Here is a 25,913-nt window from a genome sequence, read left to right as displayed (position 1 = left end):
ATCTTCTCATACTAAAGTAAACATCCAGTAGCTTATATGTGCACTCGTTACCAAACTCACTTCTGATTCACTGTGACATATAGACTAGATCAACCATGCTGCCATTGTCTTGTCTTACCTATGCCCATACCAACGTCAATGAAACCCATCCAAGACAATGGCCAGATCCTTCAATCATTCACCTGAACTTACTGCTAAAGCCACTTCAGAGGTACCAGTCAACCAAGCCATGCTCAAAATTATTGAGAGTCGGCTATATGACTCCAAGATTGTCCTCCAGATGACAACAGATGTCCAAACCACCCTTAAGCATTGTTCTATGAAGGGCAAGCCCTTTGCAACACAGTAAGTTAATAACAATTGAATAGCAAACTGTGGAAGAAACCACAGACGTAAGAAGACCTGAAGACCGTTAAAGCAAACCATGCCACCCACAGGTAGCTCATCTTCTAATTTAAAGCCACCTACAATAAGATCTTCCACTGTGAGACTTCCATTAAAAGCAGCGCATTATCCAAGACAAACATGCCCTGTGCAAACTGTTCCGGAACTCTGATCCAAATATCCGAAATTAAAATGTACAGCAATCAATAAATTCTGCGCAGTCAAAATTGAGAACACTCAACAGCACTTTATTAATAGACCCAGACCTGAAATTGCCTTGATGATCTCACCTCACAACTGGCTCAAGTAGAAAACCTACACTTTCTCTCCACTAAGAACCTTTCAAGATTTTTCTAAAGGCCACCTAGTATGAACATAGTGCCATTCCAATATATATACTCGAGGCAATGCAAATAGTTAACAAAATCCCTACACTTTACAGAAAGGGGAAAACAACCAATCAAATGCCAATCACTCTTGGACACAGTTCAAAAGGGTCAGGTCACTCTAAACAACAAGGCCATATCCATTCTGGTCAGTAACACAGGCAACTGCAAAATAGGTTCGCCTTTGTTTGACATCTTCACTGATGTGCAGCCTGATTCCTGTAGCAAAGCTAGTACCGGACACATATCTGGGAATACCCATACCAATTAGAGAGATTAACCTAGCAGAGAAGGAGATGGATGTCTCCTTTATTGAATCCCAGCTATTGGCAGTTGCTCGGGACTGCATTCCATATGATTTTTTATTAAACTGCCCAATATGGACAGGGATCAGCAATATGCAAACCAGTCCTGGTCCAGCCCCAAAATTGCCAAAACTAGAATGAAAAGAATGAAGAATGGGCATTCCTACATTAACCCCTTCGCTGCGGCGGAAATTCTGCCGCAGCGCTAGGGGGAGGGGTGTTTCTGCGTGGCACTTCCATGCTCATGACGGAACCGCTCATTCATGAGCCTCGGGCACTCTGTGCTTGTGACGGAGTGGTTCCATCACGGCCCCACCCACTCAATGGAACGTCCAGCGCAGGCGCAAAATCAGCGCCGCGCGGGCCGTGACGGAACCGCTCCTTCACCAGCATAGCGCGACCGAGGTTGGTGATGGAGCGGTTTTGTCACCAGCACGGGAGGGGTTAAAGTATTCTACAGACTAATCAGAGCTCATGCTAAGCAGACACTTCTTAATTTGAATATATGTTTTCTATGCCCCAAAAATGTTGCGCATTCTATTCTTGTCTATTTAAAAGATTTGTAGAGCGCGACAGCTGCCCCAGCCAAGAGGCGTCCCAGCACTAACAGCAAATAGGCAATCACAACGCAGAGAGGAACCAAAGCAACCCACACAGTGGGAAAGAGAAAAGTTTTAATACCTTTCCTGAATTCGAGAAAGTTGCTGAGGTCTCGAATATGGAGGGACAATGAGTTCCAGAGAATGGTCGCTCTGTACAGGAAGGAACGGCCACTAGCAAATGTTGGCTCATGGAGCGAAGCTGACGGGAGGGGAAATAAAAGGAGAGCAGATCAGTCAGAACGTTAGGGGAGGCAATCTTCAAGATTTTAAAAGCTGTACAGAGAGCCTTGAACTCAATCCATTGAGCCACGGGCAGCAAATGAAGGCGACGGATTGTGCCAATCACCAAGCACACTCTGCGCAGGCCCAAAAGAGCTCTTGCTATGGGGTTCTGTACTCTCTGTAGCCTGTGTACGTGCCTGGTGATGCATAGTTAAAAATATAGAAATTATCAGGTGTGGCAAGGCTGCCTGCAGATGGAGTGAGTGTGAGTGGCTAGAGGTAAAACAGAATCAGAGCCTGCACACTCCAGAACAATCAATCAATCAACCAATCAATCAATCAGGGAATTGTAAGCGCGCTACTCACCCGGGAGGGTCTCAAGGCACAGGGGGGTGCGTCGCTCCGTACACACCTAATCATGCGTTTTGGCTCCAACCTTACAAGTATGTTTAACCTAAGTATACATTTACTGACAGGGTTCACCAAAAAACATTGCTTACAAGCATACTCCCTTCAGTACATATGGAGCTGCGATCGAGACAAAGTTCCAGAAGGAGTCAAGGGTGGAAGGAAGTTTGAGAGAAGACAATTTGTATGAGGGAACTGGTGTATTCTGAACATTATTATAGTGTCCAATAACCTAGCTTTTTCTATAAACAAGGTTACTTTAAATGTATTCGGAAATTATAAGCTAGATTTAGATTTTCCCCTTTCCTAGGTTCATACATTCAGAGAGCTTAGCGAGAACATTCAGAGAGCTTAGAGAGAACGTGAAACTTCTGTTACACCACGTCTGAAACCCCTTTTGACCAAGTTCACAAAGCTATTTGTACACTAATGTAGGACTTACATGTGTATAGGGCAGTGCTGTCAGATTCAGGCTACGGAGCACACAGCACACAGCACAAGAGAGGAAACAGTGTTGGTCACACTCTCCTTATTGATCCACATGCACATGCAAGGGAAGGAGTTTGAGTCATTCGAGGACTGGGTAGTCGAGGCTCGGAAAAAAGACTAGACTGCTTACCCATTGAAAGATTCTCATCTCTGGTTGAGGATTCATTTTTGGATTGACAGAGTCAGCATTTGTATTTAAATCTTTCAGATCTGTAGGTAGGTGTCTGTGGATGATTATGTTAGCCAGGGCAGGACTGGAAACTAAAACCGGCCCTGGCAAAGTGCTCGGCAGGCCCCCCTCCCCCGGGGGGGGTTGGGGGGAGGGGGTGCAGCTATGCTGCAAAAACGGCCCTGTAACAAAAACGGCCCCCAGGGGCCCCAAACCGGCCCCCCCACCCGTGCGGCGCACCAGGAATTGCCCGGTGCCCGCTACGGCCAGTCCGGCCCTGATGTTAGCTGTATGGGTAACAAGTACTTCATTTGAGCCGCTGGGTTCCGGTGTTCAGCGCTGGCAGTTAATTGTCAACACCAGCAAATATGAAAGTCTGCCACATGGTGGTGCTGTTTGTCTAATTTAGAGATAAGCACAACAGTTGTTTGTTAATTCAATATACATTAAAAATGGCTAACACCTGCTACCCAGGACATTCTTATAGCATTGGGGGCCTGGAATAATCTGAAATGGCACACTTGTATGAGTGTGAAGTTTAATAGTTTTGTTGGTATGTCATTGGCAGCCCTGGCAGGGCTAATGATTGATGCAAGCTGTTATTTATGTGTGTATCTATGAAATCATGCTGTGCATCTTGCTCGTACTTTACTGCGCCTCAGCATCCTGGCGTCCCCTCCAGTTCATAATTGTTATGAGGGCTCCTCTCAGCTGCATCTGCAGTTAAGTTTAGTAACTCCAGAGCAATTTCTCTTGCATAATATACATATATCTCACCAGTATCAGTCCTTAACCTTGTGTTCTCTACTCTGGAGATGTTGTGCATGAAGAGTCTGGGACTTAACTGTCTCATGCTGGTGATCAGCCCCAGTGCCTCTTTCCCTCCCCCCTTCTCTCCTCACCTCTCCGTGAAAAGCCTTCCTTCATTTTAACCTGTTATCGGAGAGCGAGTGGGTGGAGAGGTTCTCTCAGCTGACCCATTTCCTTTGGCCAAGCTTCACAAGTGCTTCTCACTGCAAGTTGTGCTGAACCTGGTTCACAATGCTTTTACATGGGTAGCTGTGTCTTACTCCAGGCTTAGGCATTACTTACTCATCAGTTTACAGGAGTAATCTGGATTATTGCTTCGTGCTTATAGTTTATCCACAGATCTGCTTCCTAAAATCCCTTTTCTGTATTTAAAGTTGGTAAAGCAAGCCTATTATTCATAAAATGTGATTGTGGCCTGGTACAAAGATGAACTTCTATGGAGAATTATACCTGCATGGTTAATTATCTATGTCCCAGGGTGTTCGTTTTCTGCAGTTGTGCAAAATTTAAGTGTACTTGAACTTTAGAAGTGTATTCCTTTTCATTTGTGTGAAATCCAGGGGCTGTGTGATGATGTGGTGCACCAGCTCTGCGCTCAGCTGAGCACCGGTTTTGATAGAACTGCAGCGTGTAAAGTTAATTCTTTTAACCCAAACCCAATATTTGAGTTACAGCATTATTGCAGACCGCACAAACTCGAAAACAGAAAGAGGCAAACACTGGTCAGTGTTTCTGAGCCATGCTGTCTGAAAATCAAACTCAAATTCTGAGAAATATAGAGTTAACTGAATTCACTCTACACTGGAGGTGCATTAAACCACGAACTTGGCTCTGCTCTGCACCGATGCAGCTTATGCAGCCTCAGACCTCTACATCCATGAACGGCAAACACATTGGACCAATATACAAAGGGCCAGATTTACAAGCCCCTTGCACCACTTTTGCGTCACTTTTTCCATGTTAAAATTGGCGCAAAAGTGGCGCAAGGGGCTTGTAAATCTGCCCCAAAGCATTTTTCAATGAATAGATGTGTTTTACTTGAGGCTCAGGTGTAACATACTCATGAACTTGCAGGGGTAAAACTTGCTTACTTACAGGTTTCCATGCGTAAGTATGTCTTACATCTGAAAACTACTCACATACAGGGGCATAGCTTAGTCATTGAGGATCGGAGGTATGAATCTCAAATTTCCCAACTAAAAAACAGTGTGCTGCAGTATGGATGGGTGAGATGACCAAGGTTCAGGATGGACTGTTTCCATGAGGAACAGAGTCAGTACTGATTTACATTAGGAGGGCCTCTGTCTAGAGTGGCACACTGGGCAAGAAACAATTGCCACTGATTAGACTATGTGCAAGCATTCATCCCATCATCTTTTGGGTGTTTGATTGCCAGTAGTAGGCTTGGAAAGATGAGAGTGGCACAGCTTTCCAAGCCTACTACTGCCAAATACTGTGAATGCCATAGGGTAGTACAATTGCACCCATTCAAGAAGTACTTTCATAAGTACAGATTTACTACTTTTTTGATAAGCCAGTCACTATATATATTTAAGATCTCAATCAAAAAAATAAAAAAGGTAAAACCTCTTAGTGAAATGAGAACAAGTAAAACTGAGACAGACATATAAGACTAGATTCTGGGCCCCCAGACCTAACTACCAAACCAAGAATGCATTTGAGATGTGTCACACCCAAACACCCCTGCTGAAGATACACCGCTGCCAGTCCCACCTGGGCCTGGTAGTTCTCCCTGGAAACTCAGGACTAAGGTCACATGCAACACAATGACCTGGAGTCCCTGTCATGGGATGACATATTCTAAATGTATTTTCACCACACACTTATCTTCGTCTCAGCTACAAGAAGCTTTGAAGGTAGAGTTGCCAAATTGGTGCAAGTGAGCAGGGTTCCTTGTTTCTAATCCTTGTCTTTTACAAATAATGTTTCCAAGTGACTGACGTCCTCATGCACCAAGCCCGAGTAGCAAATAGAGGAGGGCATACAGGAAAACAAATAGGGTAAATCAAGCCATGGGTCTGGCTTCGCTCTAAGAGTCAGTGCAGGAACTGAGCCATAAAAATGTTTGGCATGTATATTGTGAAATAAACATACATTATGGTGCAATCTCTTCAAAATTAAAAAAATTGTATTTCTTTAACATGTGGAAGCGTTTCACTTTAGTACATCAGTTTATAGCTCTGATATTAATTAGAAGTTTTCAGAAACCTGTATTGCTTGCCCCTAACAACAATGTTGGGCTAAGAGGTAATTCAGAACACATGTAAACCCTAAAGATGACCTATATTCCTATTACAGATGGAACAACATTACAGTCTAATCAAAATCAGTTAAATAAATATATTAGGCGCTTGTACAGCGCTCATCCTCAAATAAAATATTTGAAAGGTAGCTCATGTGTGATAAAAAGGAGACTTTATGAAATAAATTATTTGTCAGAAATCAGACAATTTGAAGAATCAAGGAAGCCAATATTGATCTCAGGTTATTTGATATCACATTTTCAAATTCACCCACCAGATGGTTACCTATGTCTCCTGTTTACATCAAAGGTCACTGTTTTGCCTTTCATTTGTGGCTCAGGAAGAGAAAAAACAATATAGATGTAGAAGAACCAACTCAGGGCTCCCAGACGCTTCTATGATATAGCGACAGATGGCTAAACCACGCATGCCTCTACCATGCAGTCTAAACCACAAATGCGTCTTAACCATGCATTCCTTTAATACGCATGCCTTTTACCATGTAATGTCATGGTAAAGGCATGAATGGTAAATGGGTATGCGTGGCTAAAGCATGAGCTCCTCCCCGTCCTAGGCTACAAACCCCCTACCTGCCCCCTCTTAGGTCCAACTACCCTACCCTCTCCCAACCCCCACATTGTCCATAACCCTTAACAGACACTACCCTAACCCCCTCCCACCCTCTGCCATGTTGCTAAAACACCCCAAAACGCTTCCACTACCTCTAGACTTAAAACCCAAACCCCTATCGTAAAAAACTACCCTGACACCCAGAGCCCTAAAAACTATACACCCTCCCCTAAGCCCTAAAAACTATCCTGACTAACCATTCCCCTACCCCTGCCCTGAGGCCTACACACCTGTCGCTTAACAAACACTACCCCGATCCCCTCCCACCCCAGCACTGTCCCTAAACACTACACCAACCCCTTCCACTGTACCTAGCCCTAATACGCTACTACCCGACCCTCCCACAGCCCAGAAAACTACCTGCCCCCCAGGCCTGAAAACTATCCCTGAGCCCCCCAGCCCAGAAAACATCCCCTGACCCCTCCAGCCCAGAAAACTGACCCCTCCTACCCAGAAAACTACCCATGACCCAACTCCAGCCGAAAAAGCTATCCCGCCTAGCCCCACTTACCTAACTGCAGCTCTCTTCCTGGAGAGATCTTCCTGCTTCCGTCCCTGCTGAAGCCAGCAGCTAGACCGCGCACTGCCTTAACCACGTATATGCCTGGTAAAGGCACATGCGTAGGTAACGCAAGTGTGGTTACGCTTGCGATGTTGGAACACACAAGACTCTTTCCCTCCCCAGACCCAATTCCCAGGCCACAAATAAGTGTATTTGGTGGGTATCACACCTCAAACACCACTCGAAGTATGGTCCTTCTCGCCTACAATAATTTGTACATTAGTCCAGTCAATTCAAGTATAGTTACATGTTAGGAAGGAGTAACACATATCAAGTAGAAACATCTTTGTGAATAGGGCCCACTGTCTTGTTTCAGCAGCTAACTGAGGCTCAATTTACTATAGTGAATAGTAAAGCTCAATGCATAATAACTTGCAACATCAGCTGTCATGAGTGGTACTACTTGATTTTCACCTGCCTTGAAAAGCTGTTAAACATCGACGGTCATCAACATTAATTCCACTATGGAATTTTAATACACAATTCAGACTCTGCTTACAGAAATTTCTTAGGATGATTAATTATTTATGAAAATAATCATTGGTATGTAAAATAAATAACATTATTTTCATTATAGTTTCTTTTCTTAGCTAAGAGATTGAACCTAGAGACACAGATATCAACAAATTTTTTTAATATAAGTTATCCAACTAATTCGTGGGACAGCATAATTTATTTAAACTGACAGCAGTTAGACAAACTGCATTCATTTGCAGATCTGCTACAAAACTCCCTGCTGAAGCCTAAGGCAAGATGTTGTCAGCTGTCAAGGAACCCTCAAGTTCCGTGCATATTGTAGGCTCGCGCATTAGGGTGCAATACAGTAAACAGGACTTGTTTTTGCACTTCAAAAATAGAGATGTTCTTGATTTTAAAATTAGTAAACAAATCAGCACATTTTCTGTAATCTTTAGGCCCCCCCAAAAGAAACTCAATAATTCAGAACTTAAGTTATGTGTCAGGCAAATATAAGACCTATTCAGTGAAACTGGTCTCCTGCCATTCAGCTCGACCAGCTAATTGTTGCCACCAAGCATGCTCTGACTGCTTTGTCAGGGTGTTCAAGCCCTCCTCCACCCACAGGCTCCCACCTGCACCTAATCCCTGGTGTTCCACTGGGAGAGCTTTCAGTTCGTCTGCTGTTCTGCCCTCTATCTTTCTTCTCTGCCTTCTTTCCTTTTTTCTTTCCTCCTTCTCTGTGCCTTTTTTCAGTTTTTGCCTGTTTTCCTGTTTTGCCTGTTTCCTCTTTCTCTACCCCTTCTTTTTACCCATACCTCCTTTGGCCTTTTTCTGCTCCCTGCTTCTTGCCTCCCAGTTGACCCACCCTCCCCTCTCACCCTACTTAATGGCATCCGCTGTGCCAAAGGCAAGCCTGCCTGCTCCGTCTGTGCCCCAACCATGCCCATCAGCAGGAACCCTGGCCTCCTGGATCGCCTCCCTACAACTCTAGCATCCTCCATGCTCTCAACCCCAGAAGCAATAACAACTGCCAGCTCTCGATGCTGAGCAACACGCACGACCCTCTCTCCTGCCTTCACTGCCGCCACACCTTCATCCACCTTTCTATTCCAGCTCCATCACCCAATTAGCTGACCCTCACTGCTCCCAAACAGCTGAACTGCATCCTCCTCAACTTAAGCTCCGTCCACAAACACGCCACGGAGATCTGGGACTTCCTTGATGCACCTCACCCAGCGTCACCTGCCTTATGAAAAACTGGACAAACACAAGCTCAGCACCAGACATCGCCATTGCCATCCCTGATGGCTACAAAATCATCTGCAAGGACCACCCTAACCGGCCAGGAGGAAGCATCACCATCATTCACAAAAGCACCCTCCACCTGACCATCCACCCAGATGACCCCACAACCCACATGGAGCGCCAGCACTTTCAGATCCAGACCAACCCAAAAACCACCCTCGTGGCACCCTCATCTACAAACCACCCATCCCCCCTCTCCATTCACAAATGTCATCATCGAACTCATCACATCATGCCCTCACATCCACAGAATAAATCCTACTCGGAGACCTCACTTTCCACCTGGGCACCCACAATGATCCGAACACCTCCTTCTTCTTAGAGAACTTTGCCAATGTGGGACTGAAACAGCAGTGCACACACTCGACCCCGTCTTCACCGCAGGAAACAGCGTCTTCCACAGCCACACCACCGAACTTCTCTGGATGGACCACCATTGTCTCCACTTCTGCTTCAGCAAACCCACCACACCCAAGAACGCCCACCGTTTCCCCCGCAGAAGCTGGAACAAGGTCACCGTGGACCAGCTTACCACCGCCCTCAACAGCACTTCACCACGGTCAATCTCTGACACCAACATCACAGCACGCAATCTTCACCAATGGATTGCAAACTGGGCTGACACCCTGGCCCCCTTCAAGAAAGCCACCAGCAAACACATCAGGAAGCAAGCTAGCTCAAGCCGGCCCTTCAACTTCAAGAATCAAGGCGCTCTTGCAGACAATTTGAAAAGACATGGAGGAACCACAAAACACCAGAAACCCACACCGCCTTTAAAGCAGTCACCACCTGATCAAAAACACAATGGAGATGGCACTCCAAGACAGAATCAACACCAACGCACACAACAACAAAGAACTCTTCACCATCATCAAGGGATTTGCCAAACCTGGCAGCGAAACAACAGACATCCCACTCTCCCAAGACCTCTGCAACAGACTCGGCACCTTCTTCCACTACAAGATCTAGACGGTCTACGACAACTTCAACAATCAGGACCTCCCCATTACACCTCTCTGCAATGCAGCCCCCTGGCGCATACTGGAGGTTCCTGGTGGGCTAGTTCACCCCCAGAGACCCCGAGTATTCAAGGGGAATTAATTTCCCCTCTGCAAACGCACCATGGGGCTGCATTGCAGAGAGGTGTAAAAAGGGGCGTGGCCTCATTACACCTCTCTGCAAGGCAACCCCCTGTCGCATACTGGAGGTTCATGGTGGGCTAGTTGGCCCCCAGGGACCTCCAGTATGCAAGGGGAATTAGTTCCCCCTCTGCAAACGCGCCAGGGGGCTGCATTGCAGAGAGGTATAATGAGGCCATGCCCCTTTTTACACCTCTATGCAACGCAGCCCCCTGGCTCATTCTGGAGGTTCCTGGTGGGCTAGTTGGCTCCCAGGGACCCCCAGTATGCAAGGGGACTTAATCCCCCAACTTAGAACACACTACAGTGCGCGTTTGCACAGTGGTGAAGGTAGGGGCGGGGCTTTATTTATTCATTTATTTATTTATTTGTGCGTTTTTTATATAGCGCGGACTTTACCCAAAAGTATTAGAGTGCTTCACAAAGGAACAGAACTGATACATGAGAACATTACAAGTGAACAAATTACAAAACCAAACGCTAAGTTACATGAGGCAGAAGTGACAATCGCGAGTAAACAAGTACAAGAGGTAGCAAACGGTGCATTTCAGGAGGAAAAAGTGATATGTGTGCAGGTTACAAAAGCGTACAAAGTACAAGTAGAGGTAAAATACTGCAATACATGGCAGACACTCAAACACAAGAACAAACATTTCGTAGGCAATGGTGGCACTTGTGCAAGTATCGAAAGCAAACAAAATGTAAAAGGTAGCAAGCAGTGTGTTACAAGAGAAAAGCGACATGTGCATGTTACAAAAGAGAACCAAACACAGAAAAAAGGGTAATACTGCAATAAAAAGAGAGCGAACATGCCCTGTGGTGCGTTTTAAGTTGGGGAATTAATTCCTCTTCAATCCAGAGGTCCCCTAGGGGGCAGCTAGTCCATCAGGTATCTCCATTAAGCGCCACAGTGCTGTGTTGCAGAGTGTTGTAAAAAGGGGGCGTGCCCTCTGAACACCTCTCTGCAACACAGCTGCCTGGCAAATACTGGAGGTACCTGGTGGGCTAGTTGGCTCACAGGGGACCTCAGGATTGAAGAGGAATGAATTCCTCAATCTAAAACGCGCCACAGGGCGTGTTTGCACACATGTTACCTGAGGCCCTGCCCCCTTCCTTCACTATTGAGAAAAATATTCTTGTAAAATCAGCCGAACTACGAATTCCAATTTACTCACCTGTTATCACAAGAAACGTCAGTGCTGCATCTTTGAGCGCACTAATGATCCTGAAAAGTAATTCTAACCATACTTAAATAACTTGAATTTCCTTCCATAGGCTAACATTTACTGGTTTCACTTGGAAATTTTTCTGAGTGTGGAGTTTTGGAACTTTAACAAATTCCTCTAAAATCAGCCGAACTACGAATTCCGATTTAATCACCTGTTATCAGGAGAGACGTCAGTGCTACATCTTTCAGCCCACTACTGATCCTGAAAAGTAATTCTAACCATACTTACAGTAACTTGAATTTCCTTCCATAGGCTAACATAGAAGAATTTCCAAGTGAAAGCAGTCAAAGTGTGGAGTTTTGGAATTTAAAAAAATTCCTCTATAATCAGCCAAACTACGAATTCTGATTTACTCACCTGTTATCAGGAGAGACCTCAGTGCTGCATCTTTCAGGTCACTACTGTTCCTGAAAAGTAATTTTAACCGTACTTACAAGTAACTTGAATTTCCTTCCATAGGATATCATTGCCTGCTATAGAAAATATATATAAATTAAAAAAAATATTACATTAAAAAAATATATATTACAATTTCAATATTTTTTAAAACATTTTTTTTCAATTTATATTACAAATATGTAATGTAATTTAAAAAATAAAATATCTAAAAATAAATACGTTAAAACAATGTAGTAAATTAGTATAAAAAAATAACAATTAATACATTTAAAAATGATCATTTACAAAACATTTGAAATTCACTGAAAAAAACATAGGTTTCAGCCATGTTATAGTTAGGAATTAGCATTTAAAAAACCTTTGAAATTCACTGAAAAAAACATAGGTTTCAGCCAAGTTATAGTTAGGAATTAGCATTTAAAAAACCTTGCAAATTCACTGAAAAAACCATAGGTTTCACACATGTTATAGTTAGCTGGACATTTCACTCAGACAAAACCATTGAAATTCCCCTGTTATAGTTAGTTCAGCTAACTATAACTCTCGCGCCCGCAATGCACTGCTGATGATGTCACATATTACATCGCTCATGACATGGTCAGTGACATCACTCATGACATCACTGATGACATCTCAAATGACATCACTGATGACATCACTGATGACATCATCCTTGTGAAAGAGTGGCAGAACTCCTCTCACGCTAATATAACCTTTGATATACACATTCAAAAATAGAACCTAAAATTTTCAAAACAATTGAGATACCAATACCAGTTAGAACAACCTATTCAGTAATTCCAAAATTTTCATACACATCCACTCATTCACCAATAGTTCTATATAGTCACTCATACATGTACTCATACACCTATACATCCTGTTACACACCTACACTTATAAATAGAGTTATTCACGCATATACTCACACATGCAAATAAACTATCAAACATCCATTTACTTGCATATACAGCTCTACGCACACCACTAAACTTATTTCTACAGAAACATACACATACTCTCTTAAACAATCAGTTATAGAAACACATACTTATTTATACAGGAACTCTTCCAATCTGTCACTGTCATATATCCTTACTTATATACATCAATACTCACATATACTAGTTTAAAACATGTGTACTTATTCATAGCGACACTATTGAGGCAGTCATTCACTCACTAACACACCCATACACACACTCATCCACCCATACAGTCCTGCACACATGCTGTCTTCAAAACACATACAAACAGTGAGTCAGTCATTCATGCATTTGTGCGCTAAGTAATACCACCCACCAAACCATACAGACACTCATTCTGATACTCAAAAAAAAACTAATTACACATATAGACACTCATGTAGCAACTCACTAACCCATGCAGCCACTTATACACAAAGTGAGACACTGATACAGCTTTTTACATAGTTACATTTTACTCGCTAATACATGTATTCACTAAGATATACTTAATAAGTCAGTTATACAATCAATTTTACCCCAAAAAAATTAGACACTTATTTACCCATTTATTCTTCCACCAACCTTTAGATATACATGTATAAAACATATTTATTTTTCAGAAAGACACACATTCACTGGATGATTTCATCAGTGATGTCATTTGAGATGTCATCAGTGATGTCATGAGTGATGTCACTGACCATGTCATGAGTGATGTATATATATATATATATATATATATATATATATGCAAAAACACGTGCACATTAAGTCACGTAAGCCAGACCACACCAGCGATACTGCAAAGAAATTACTTCTTTATTTAAAAGGATTTTCAAATGGGCATGACGCGTTTCGAGTGCAGGACTCTTTCTCAAATGCCGCTTTCTGCCCACAGGTGGGTTCGTTAGGTTTAAATAACGGGACTCTGTAGACATTGAAGAAGGACTCAGTCCAATACATCCAGATTTTGAAGGAGACAGTTGCACATTTTCTTAAGTTCGATTCATTAAAGGTGATTATTTCAACACAATGGCAAGGTCTTTTTAACATCAATTCTTTTTGGAATTCGTGGACCCAAAAGAAATAAATTACGTTCACATCTCTGTGCTGGGACTTCAATACCCACAATGCAACACAGCTGCTCCATTACTTTTTTACTGGTTTTCAATGCTGATCTCGGCGAAATCTCACCTTATATATATATAACCAATCCTGTGTTGCAACCATTTCAGAAAGCAGGCATCGATTCGGTGGGATTCGTGGGATTGGTGGGATTCGTAATCAAGGGTCTTTAATGTCAAGAAAGACGACCAGACGCGTTTCGGCGGACAAGTCCGCCTTGCTCACTACATCTGGTTTCACCAACATTGTGCGCCATATTTATAGTGATACATGGTAACCCATTGGTTGTGATAAAAATGACAAAACTGACATGTGATGCATTTAGTAGACATAGACGTTAAAAACATAATTTTTGCAAGTCATGCACAATATTTAGTCAAAAAAATAATGTAAATACTTTTTTCTTTTTGTATTATTAATCCCTTCTTAGTCTAGCTGCTTCTTAGTGCCCCAAATTAATGACTTAGCCTCTGGGATTCTATGCTGTGTGCTCTTTTTGCTCTGTTCGTTTTCTATCACAGTGCCTGTTCCTATAGACATGGAAGAACACCTCTGTTCGGTATATAATCTTACTGCGCATGAGCATTCTGTAAGGTTCGGACATATGCGTGTGCTAGTCCACGTGTGTTTACGGCTGTGAGCAACGTGAGTATGTCCTGTATAAGGCTGAGGCTATCTCTAATCTCGCTATTGTTTTACATAATGTGATGTTGTTTTCCCTCCCGTTACTGAACATATGATCTTCACGGGTGTGTTTGGCAAGGTTCGGTTGGTGTGTGCGGGTGTTTGTCTCTGTGTGATGTTTAGAATATGGAATTTCCTCTGGCTGTCTTTAAAAGAGCATCCTGTTATTGATGGATATGTAGCAGCTGCTCAGTCGCAAAGAAAGCCCACCGACGTGGAGCGGGTCCAAGGCAGGCTCCAGTTGGTGTCGAGCCCAAAGGAAGGATATGAGCTGGCGACATTTTGGGGTGATGACTGCTCTCTTCACGATGGCAGTAATGAAGTGGGCAGATGCCTGGTGGTTCCGTGACTTCAAACTCACTCAGGATTATATCAAATGCTTTATTTTTGAACAATAAGCGCGCCCACTGAGGACATATTTAACTACATCATCCAGAAGGCCGTGCTGTCAGCCACGCTCAATGCGGGCAGGTGATTTATATTTGCATTGGCGCTGCTGTTGATTTGCAACTAATGCCACTGAAGAAGAGAGCGTAGGCTCTTGAAACGTGTTTGGCGTGTACTTTTGTTGAAGTGACTTTCTGTCCAGTTTGACTGCCGGAATACCGCCATAAACAGTGTGAATATGGAATTTCCTGTGGCTGTCTTTAAAAGAGGATCCTGTTATTGATGGATATATATATATATATACAAAATAAAAATGTGATAATTCTTAAATACCTAATATTAAAATCTGAATACCTTAAAAATCATCAAACATATCCATGAACAAAACATATATCTAACATAATTTACCTAGTAACATTAATATAAAAATATATATATGCATAATATATTGTTATTGTATAAATATATATGTATATAATAAAAAATCAAACCATCACATTAGTAATATTAACAATGACATTTTAAAACCATATAGTAACAATAGCATATGTCACCATAAATTAAAAAAGAAATTAATATATAAAGGACATTTGTATTCAAAATTACATTTTGTAAAGTAATCTAAGCATTAAATTAAGAAATACACATTTTTTAAAAATAAACAACACTAACAAAAGTGTTGCACTTCAAAGAAGTCAGATTAACCAATCTAACTCCAATCTAAGTAAACATTAGAACAGTGATGGACGTTGAGGGGTTAATGGTAGAAATTAACATCTTTTGTGTGATCTTCCCCCAGATTTTCACCTTCACTACCCTATTTTTGCTCAACTTTTTTTTTGTCTTTCAGGACTCTGCATGCTTTACTCTCCTGCTAACTTGTGGTAAGTGCATGTGCTCTCCTTTTCAAACATCATAACACTGGCATACACCGGATTGGTACATTTAATTTGCTTGTAGGTTCCTAGCATACGGTACTATGTGTACCCAGGATCTTTAATTGGAATGCTACTAGTGGACTACACACTTTAGTTATTTGATCTATGAAACTGGAAAAGCCTATAACACTAAAATTGGACCGTTGGGAGTTGAGGACCCAGCCTATTGTGATGCAGAGCCCCCCATACCAAGGACAGAACATAGAACTCCCAGCGGTCCAAATCTGGTCCTGAACCAATGAAGCTATTTTTTTCTTAAACTTTAAAAACTCAGAACACTGGCTTTACTTAGTAGATTGTTGTCATTTTGTTGTCATTTTAATTATTTGATCTACGAAAATAGAAAAACCTATTACACTAAAATGGGACCTCTCTGACCTGAACGTGGAGATTTGGTGAAACCGCGGCCCCACTAAGAGCAAAACGAATCTTTTCAAATAACTGAAGTTGAAAGAGCTCCTCCTTTAGTAGAGTAAAATTCAGAAAGAAATTAAAAAAAGATGAGTTGACCTAGGATGACCAAACAAATACGGCATGCTAAGGTGCCAAGAACCCACAGTATCTCGTATTGACAAATACACAACACACATTTCTCTTTGAGTCAGCGGGTGAGGGGTAGAGGAGGGAATTCACATACCTCAACAGTTTTTCTTAATCTACCCCACTTCAAAGCATTGCAGGAGAACAGAATCACCCCTTATCTAAAGCCCGTTGCTCAAAAAGATGCAGACACAGCTGTGAGAGCAGGACAGTATGATAACGTAAGATGTGTATTTATATTGCGCATGTTCACCCAAGGATATGTTGCTGCTGAATAACATGTGTTTACTGTTAGCCAACTCAAGTCTACCGGCCTGAGAAGCAAAAAAGGTTGAGTAGATTTGAACCTGTGACCATGAGGTCGAACCCAGGCCTCTACAGTGTGCACATTTGTTTGTCCACAAAGACACAATACATCCAAAGATTATGGGTCATTTCTTGGCAGTCACATGGGCATCCGAAGAGAAATCATAACAGTTTGGTGGAAAATTATTTATAGACAATAAACCCTAGAACAGAAGCGTCTGGGGACAGCAAAATAAATCCTGGCAAAAAAAATTATGATTTAGGTGGTATAGGCAGTGTGTGTTTACATACTTTTTGGAAGCTTCAATGCGGTACCAACTATGGTTTAAACAGATGAGGAAATTACCTAAATGCATTGCATCTTAATCTGGATTTAACTACATCTCTTTTTAGGGTTATCTAGCTTTCTCAATTATGTGTTATATATTTGTGTGTTGTTTATCTATAACTTTTGGATGAGCCAAAACACTTTGTCAAAAATCAAATAAATGTAATGGCTGCCTACTGTAAACCTACCAGCGATCGGGTATTCCAAACCATTACGATAGTTCAGTGGATTCAGTCCTTGTCCAGAGATGTGTATGAAACCTGTGCGACACTGGTTGGAAGTACACTTGCGTATGGTCAGTTATGTGTGTTCTGAAGTCAAATAAATCACTGTATAGAAGGATTAGAATTTAATGAACAAAATAACCTCGGATATATATATTACAAGGACCACCTGTCTCTATAATATATCCTCCCTTTCTGTTTATCTATGCTTTAAACCTGTTTTACCCACTTCCTGTCTGCACAGCTTTGCCATGACTGTTCTATGAGGTAGCAGAGCATGAAAAGTCCCCTTTCCCTCTACAAAGGCCAGCATTCGTCTTTGTCATTGCTTGTTCACGTCATCAAGAAGCAACATTCACACCCATGCACACATGTGACAAATAAACAGAGCAGCATGCAATGTCACCATATTTCTTACAGCTCATCTACGAGAATTTCTATGTCCTAGTTTCCACTGATAGATATATTTTGAAGGGTAAACATAACCGGTTCAAATTCTCTGAAAATGCACTATATTTTAACCTTTCAGGGTGATAACATGTGTTCTGGTGGTACTCAAGGAATGAGACAAGTAGTAACTTCTTTATACATTTCTGCCTGATCCAGCCAAGGACAAAAGATAACCGAGATTGAGCCCTGAAGCCAGAGCAGGTAGATTGCACCCAATGAGATGTCATCTAATCTGCACCAGGCATCTCAATGATCCCCCACAGGCCTTTCAAAAACAATGCATATTTATTTCTTCAATTAAGTTGTCAGAAAGGAATTATCTTCAATAAGAAAAGCAATCTCCTTCTTCTGTCTCCTGTTTTAATATGTGGCTGCATGCATCCAGATAAAGTATTCAGCGATTATGAAATTCGCCCAACGGTCTATTACATATTAGTCTTGTTATAGGATAACTGATTATTTATATTCAATAATAATGCATATTTTTTTATAGTATTACTCTCAATAGAACTGTTTTCTGTACTCACAAACTCAAATATCACAAATCTGCTATTTTCATGAAATACTATCCTGTTGTAAATTAGAAAACACATGCCCCACTCTACCATTCTAGCGAGGGTCTGTAAAGGGAAAATAGGGAGCATGTTGTGCATATTTACTTTATTCTGTTAATAATTGTGTTTGGGGTCAGAGAATGAGGCATAGATGGCAGAGTGCTCTCCATAGAGCATTGAACTTCAATCATTGTGAAGGTATCTTACAATTCCTGTATGTGAATAGGCACCTATTTTCACAGAAAAGGCATAAGAACACATCCTTAACAGGTGGGTTAACAGTTGCTCAAATAACTTCCTTCCTTCTCTCTTCAATGCACCTAAAAGGAGCAAACATTACTGTAAGTTAAATGCATGTGCAAACAATCAACAATATATAGTATAAATATTTAATAGTGATTATTAATGAGGTAGGTCGCAATTTGCGACTCATTAGGATTCCCAGCCATTACAGGGATGGTGACCTGCTGAGGTCAGTAGACCACCATGTCTATGATTACTTTTTAATAAAGCAGCCCGTTTTCATTAAAGTAAAACATGATCCATTTAAAAAGAAAAAAATGAAATCTTAAAGTTTCATTTTTTAAGGGACCAGTGCCTGCTCTTAAAAAATATTTTTATTTACATCCTCAAAGTGGAAGGCGTCCCTTGGGAACCCCTTCCCCAATGTGTATGGGTTACCACTAGTTTTAAACTAGTGGCAAAGTTCTACTGTTTTGCGACTGGAATTCTGTCGCAAAACAGTAAGTAATGCATACCATAACGATTCGGTATTTGTAAGGGATGCCCTAAACATGCCCCTTCCAAATACCGAATCACAAATGCAAAATAAAATTCAGTAACAAGTTACCAATTTGCATTTTGTACATTTGAAAAAAAAGCATTTTCCCAGTTGCAAACGGCCTGAATCGGGGCATTTGCGGCAGGAAAAATGCTTTGGATATCTGGCCCTAAGTCACTATAGAAAAGTGTCTACCTATATTTATTACTCTTAAATAGTCCTTCGGATTAGCTTTGTGCAAACTTCTAATTGTCATTTATCTCACAGAACAGGACTTTTCCAGATATTCCGACATTGCTGCCTTTCTCGAAGGTTATAGTGTGCCTTGTATGTCCATGCTTTCTATCACAAAAACAAATGCCAATACTGCCAGTTGGTTCAACAAATCCAATTCAATGCATATGACTTGAACACTATGCACAAGAGATACTAATCATGGAGTCAATCGCTACAATTTTGCATTTTATTTTGCCCTTTTCTTTTTTCAATTATTTTTTCATTGTTTCATCACAATTTTTTGGTGAAGCACATATACAAAATCAAACATAGAAATACTGTTCTCCTTACATTTCTTTCATACTCATTCACACTAGAAAACATTACATATCGACATTACATACAAATTTACAAAACACTCATAGACACTAACAGTCTAAAACGATATACACTTTCTACAGTTTATGTACATTATTTATATGAGAAACCATAGAACCTCATTAGTACATATAGCTCCCTATAGTCAAAGGTTTATTCAGTTTTCTTATGGTTTCGACGTGACACACGTTATGGGAAGGTCTACGCGTTTCGAACTCATCAAATTTAGAGTTCTCGTCAGGACCATAGACTGTAAATGACAAAAACAAGGGGACCTCTATTAGTAAGGTGTAATCAATTTCTTTAAGCTGCTATAGGTTCAACACCCACTTCTCCACATATTACCTCTCTAAATGTCAATGCGATGTGCTTCATACATTCATCATCGTTCTCAGAGCGGGACCACCTAAGTAACAAATATGCATACTGGTTAAGTATATCTACTTCACAGAACTCTCGATTAGGCATACTTGTGGGATCACTTACTTACGGGTTTTTGCCTTTCTCTTGTGTATCTGGGGAAAGAATGGCGAAGAATGTATTAGGGACCTGTTAAATTTGGGTGAGTTCAGTACATAGTGTGGTTGGAGCGGTAACAGAATCTTACCGATGGAGTCTATTTCGCACGTTGTATCGTGTGTTTATTCAATTGGCAGCTCCAATGGCAGCGCGTCTGGGGAGAGAATCTATACCCAGTTGGCACAAACATTAGTTGCAGTGAATGCCACCACCACAGTGCTCGTATGCATCAGTCACGGCGTGTTCAGGCTCGGTCCCGTCTCGCTGTCAAGGACGCCTTTCTCCATGGGGTTTGTTGATTCCTAGCTGTGAAGTCACCTGACTTCGTCATGCATTGCGGGCGCCATCTTTGACTAGTTCTGGTGATATACTGTTCTATAAGACGTGTATGCATAGTTGGTTGTGTTTGTCATTGCTGCATATCACTGTATGGTACACTTGGGTCCAGGGTGGTCATGCTGGTGGTTTCGAGTGAATTGGCACATAATAAGTCATTTATTGTGTTTCTTCATTTTTTTGGGGGGGCCATCTTGGATAGGGGACTTGTTCATACTCTTGCATTCATTGTTGACAGCACTTCTGGGGTTATAGCTTGAACATTTCGGATAGTTCATTTAAACCATTTGTGGCTGTGTTAAACCGTACAATCATTGTGGCTTCCTTTTTAGACAGTTTTAAGTCCAAATCCCCTCCTCTGGGATCTTGTTCCACTTTAGTAATCACTGTCCATCGAAATTCATCGTCTCCGTGATTTTGCAGTTGCCAATGGTTGACCAGCGGGGCATTCTGTACCTTCCGCTTTCTTCTAGATCTGTGTTGCTGAATCCTCAAGCGGATCTCTTGATTGGTTTTTCCAATATATAAGAGATTGCATGGACACCGAATTCCATAGATCACATATCGTGTTTTACAATTTGTAAACGTATCGTGTCTCCATATTAATCCATTGTACTCAAATGTTGATCCTTCTTCTGTGGACTCGCAACAGTTACATCCTCCGCATTTATGGTGTCCCATAACTGGGGGTAAGGCCATCATACTCCTTAGATTTGCATGTGGTTTTGTTGGTAATGCGGCTCTTACCAATTATTGGCCAAACTTGATTCCTTTTTGAAGGCAAAAAGTGGGGGTTTATTTAGTTCTTCGCTCAAATTTTTCACTAGATGCCAGTTATTATTCACCGCTTTTTTTAGCATATTGGAATTGGGACAATATGTGGTGACCAGGACTATGCGGTCCAATTTCTTTTTCACTTTATTCTCCAACAGATGTTCTGGTGGAGTCCACCATACCCGTTTTTTTGAACGGAGTAACAGTTTTTTGGGGTATCCGCGGTCAATTAGGTTGTCAGTGAGTTTTTCTGCATGTTTTTCATATTCTTGCTTATCTTGGCAATTTATCCGGATCCTCAGATATTGCCCATAAGGCAAATTCTCTTTTAGACTTCGAGGATGGTTGCTTGTGAAATGTAATAGTCTATTTCGATCAGTTTCTTTTTTGTATAGGGTTGTCATCAAATCTCCTTCGTCCGAGGGGTATACCTCTACATCCAAGAATGGGATTTTGATTTTTGAATATGTAAGACTGAATTTGATCTCTTGTGTTCTGTCGTTGAGCCACTGGTTGAAACGTTTTAATTCATCTTCAGTGCCGGACCATACAAAGAACACGTCGTCTATGAAACGACTCCAATGACTGATGGAATTTCCAAAGGGATTGTCTTGATAAATGAATTTGTCCTCATAGATTGACATAAAAAGAACAGCCAATTCTGAGGCAAATGGACAGCCCATCGCTACTCCACCAATCTGGAGATAAAACTCTCCATCAAAGTGAAAGTAGTTGTGTTTTAATGCGAACTGAGCCAGTTGTATGATGAACTCTGTTGGTACCTGTTCTGGTTTCTCTCTGGTTTCCAAAAATTGTTTCAAGACCTGTAATCCTTCATCTTGCGGTATTTGGGTATATAGGGATGTTATATCCATTGTAACTAGCCACTCGGATCTTTGGTCAAATTTAACGTCCTGTAATTTATTAATAAAGTCCGTTGTATCTCTAATGTAGGATTTTACATGAGGGATGAATGGCTTCAAGAAGAAGTCGACAAACTTGGAAATTGGTTCCATGAGAGAATCACATCCGGACACTATAGGACGTCCGGGTGGGGAGTTGGCATTCTTAATTATGTACTTTCGGTAGTACGTAAAAGAGTGGCATTCTTGGGTGTTTAATTTTCAGATATTCGAATTCTTTTTTTCCAAGGAATCCCTTATTGAACGCTTCATCGATGATGGAATGCAATTGATGTTTTAATTCCATTGTCGGGTCTTTATTCAGCTTGCGATAGCAATTGGTGTCGTCCAGCTGTTTCTTAACTTCGTTGGTATATAATTGGCGGTCCCATATAACAATTGACCCACCCTTGCAATGACAAACACAACCAACTATGCATACACGTCTTATAGAATAGTATATCACCAGAACTAGTCAAAGATGGCGCACGCAATGCATGACGAAGTCAGGTGACTTCACAGCTAGGAATCAACAAACCCCACGGAGAAAGGCGTCCTTGACAGCGAGACGGGACCGAGCCTGAACACGCCGTGACTGATGCATACGAGCACTGTGGTGGTGGCATTCACTGCAACTAACGTTTGTGCCAACTGGGTATAGATTCTCTCCCCAGACGTGCTGCCATTGGAGCTGCCAATTGAATAAACACACGATACAACGTGCGAAATAGACTCCATCGGTAAGATTCTGTTACCGCTCCAACCACACTATGTACTGAACTCACCCAAATTTAACAGGTCCCTAATACATTCTTCGCCATTCTTTCCCCAGATACACAAGAGAAAGGCAAAAACCCGTAAGTAAGTGATCCCACAAGTATGCCTGATCGAGAGTTCTGTGAAGTAGATATACTTAACCAGTATGCATATTTGTTACTTAGGTGGTCCCGCTCCGAGAACGATGATGAATGTATGAGGCACATCGCATTGACATTTAGAGAGGTAAGATGTGGAGAAGTGGGTGTTGAACCTATAGCAGCTTAAAGAAATTGATTACACCTTACTAATAGAGGTCCCCTTGTTTTTGTCATTTACAGTCTATGGTCCTGACAAGAACTCTAAATTTGATGAGTTCGAAACGCGTAGACCTTCCCATAACGTGTGTCACGTCGAAACCATAAGAAAACTGAATAAACCTTTGACTATAGGGAGCTATATGTACTAATGAGGTTCTATGGTTTCTCATATAAATAATGTACATAAACTGTAGAAAGTGTATATCGTTTTAGACTGTTAGTGTCTATGAGTGTTTTGTAAATTTGTATGTAATGTCGATATGTAATGTTTTCTAGTGTGAATGAGTATGAAAGAAATGTAAGGAGAACAGTATTTCTATGTTTGATTTTGTATATGTGCTTCACCAAAAAATTGTGATGAAACAATGAAAAAATAATTGAAAAAAGAAAAGTGCAAAATAAAATGCAAAATTGTAGCGATTGACTCCATGATTAGTATCTCTTGTGCATAGTGTTCAAGTCATATGCATTGAATTGGATTTGTTGAACCAACTGGCTGTATTGGCATTTGTTTTTGTGATACAACTTAAGGCAGGGTTTGGCCTTACTGTCTGGGAGCCCATACCCAGTGCTTATTAGTAGTTGTATGTCCATGCAGCAGCAGCCGGTACAGGTAAGCACAGTAGGGCGGGGCGAGGCGGGGCTGGGGGGAGATGTCTACAGACGACAAAATAAGAGTTCTTTATTTATTTAATTTCCGCTATTCCGTTGTCTGTCGCCTCCCCCCCCCCCCCCCCACTACCCCCCACCCTTCCCCCCGCGCTTACCTGCACCGGCCGCTTTCAATATACGTCACTCATGACACTGTGTTCCAAATGTCTGTAAATATTCCTAATAAAGGTGCATTCACGTGTTTGACTTTGTAATTGGAAAACCAGATGCCCATTAATAACTAGACCGACTGCAGCACTAGCCATCTGAAACCATACCTAGAAAGGAAGTCCAGCCTTTCAATGCTGTGGGGCAAAACCGCTGTTTGTCTTAATGGGAGTGAGGGAAGTGCCTTTAGCCACCCCCTGCTGCCACAGAACTATCTATATTTCCATCAATTTAACTGGGTTTAATTGAAATACTAGAATCTGCTAACTGTGACTGCAGGGCTGGTAGTACAAAAGGGGGAGGTGATGGACGGAGCATCTGAATCAATCAAACACTCACACCCAGTCAAAAGATCTGGGTTTAATCCATCACCGCTCTTTAGCCCACTCTGCCACCCCAGTTCAGACATGGCTATATGCAAATCAGTCTGACCCTGTGCCTCATGGGAACAGTCCAGCCCGAACTGCCAAGCCATGTCTTCCCTGGACCAGAAATAAGCTTCCGAGGACTGGTTTCTGGCATTCCAGCCGTCTTCAGCCCGGCTTGCTTGAATCCAGTGGCAAAGTGAGTAAGGGACTCACGTCTGAGCATACCCTGACACACTTATGGCGGCCAAAAGCGGTACAAAAGGGGGTGGGGATGGACGGAGCAACTGAATCAATCAAACACTCACACCCAGTCAAAAGATCTGGGTTGAATCCATCACGGTTCTTTAGCCCACTCTGCCACCCCAGTTCAGACAATGGCCAAAAGCGGTACAAAAAGGGGTGGTGATGGCCAAAAGCGGTACAAAAGGGGGTGGTGATGGCCAAAAGCGGTACAAAAGGGGGTGGTGTGCGCAACTATATGACGTCAAAGAAGGGTAGCTTAAAGATTAAAAAAAAGCGCCTTCCTTTGAATCTCATATTTCCGTGTCTGTTCTTGAATGCCCATGTATAAATGCTGCGTTGCTATAGAGATTGGAACACAGTCATTAAAATGCTTTTTACAATTTCTTGTTCGGGCCTGAGCACATTAAAATGTTTTCTTGGCATCAATCCTGTAACCGAATTTGAGAGACACACTAATAAAGCGGTTCTAAGTACTAGTTTTTATTTTGAATTTGGATTCTCTTAATATCGAGGTGCCAAACCGAGAAACACTTCAGCGTGACGTGTTTGCATTAAGACCAGCCTCGTTTTTTAAATGATTTTGCAAAACCCTATGCACATTGTTCATTTGTGGCGGATTTTATTGCACAAACGACTTCCCGGTGATATGATATGCCACAGTCATCAAACCCGTCCGCATTTAATAAACTGTCCCAGCAAGCGTATCAAAATTAATTGCATATTTATCTGTCCCGAGTTTGTGATTTTTACTATTTCACTTGACTTTAATATTGTCATCTAATTAGACTCCGCGAGCGCGGAGATGCCGCATCACTTTTTAATAGATCTGAGCTATAAAACGCTGAAGTCCGTTACCAGCATTTATGGCTAAAGTGGGGACTTCCACAAAATGTGCGCCGGTGATAAGCAAACGTGTATGTTTTTAAACTGAAACTCCACAGAAATTCTGAAGCTTTCCTGTGACAGAGTGACTAATAGTTTGCATTTACAAGCAACTACTATGTCAGTTTCTACGTTTATCTGAACACTTGATGCATGTAAATTATGAAGGACCTACTTCCCACTTCGGGAAAGTGTTTACTTACATCAGTTGCATTCTTTCCTATAAAATCGAATTTTCCCATATCTGGACTGCTCGAAATGCTCTTTGTGATGCACTATCTAGCTTAAAAGGTAGTATTGTTTGTTAACTAGTTACAGTAGAGCAGATAGGATATTAAATATGGGTGACACTA

This window comes from Lissotriton vulgaris, chromosome 4_1, assembly GCF_964263255.1.
Source record: "Lissotriton vulgaris chromosome 4_1, aLisVul1.2, whole genome shotgun sequence".
Taxonomy (NCBI): domain Eukaryota; kingdom Metazoa; phylum Chordata; class Amphibia; order Caudata; family Salamandridae; genus Lissotriton; species Lissotriton vulgaris.
Note: the sequence above shows the minus strand (reverse complement) of the source record.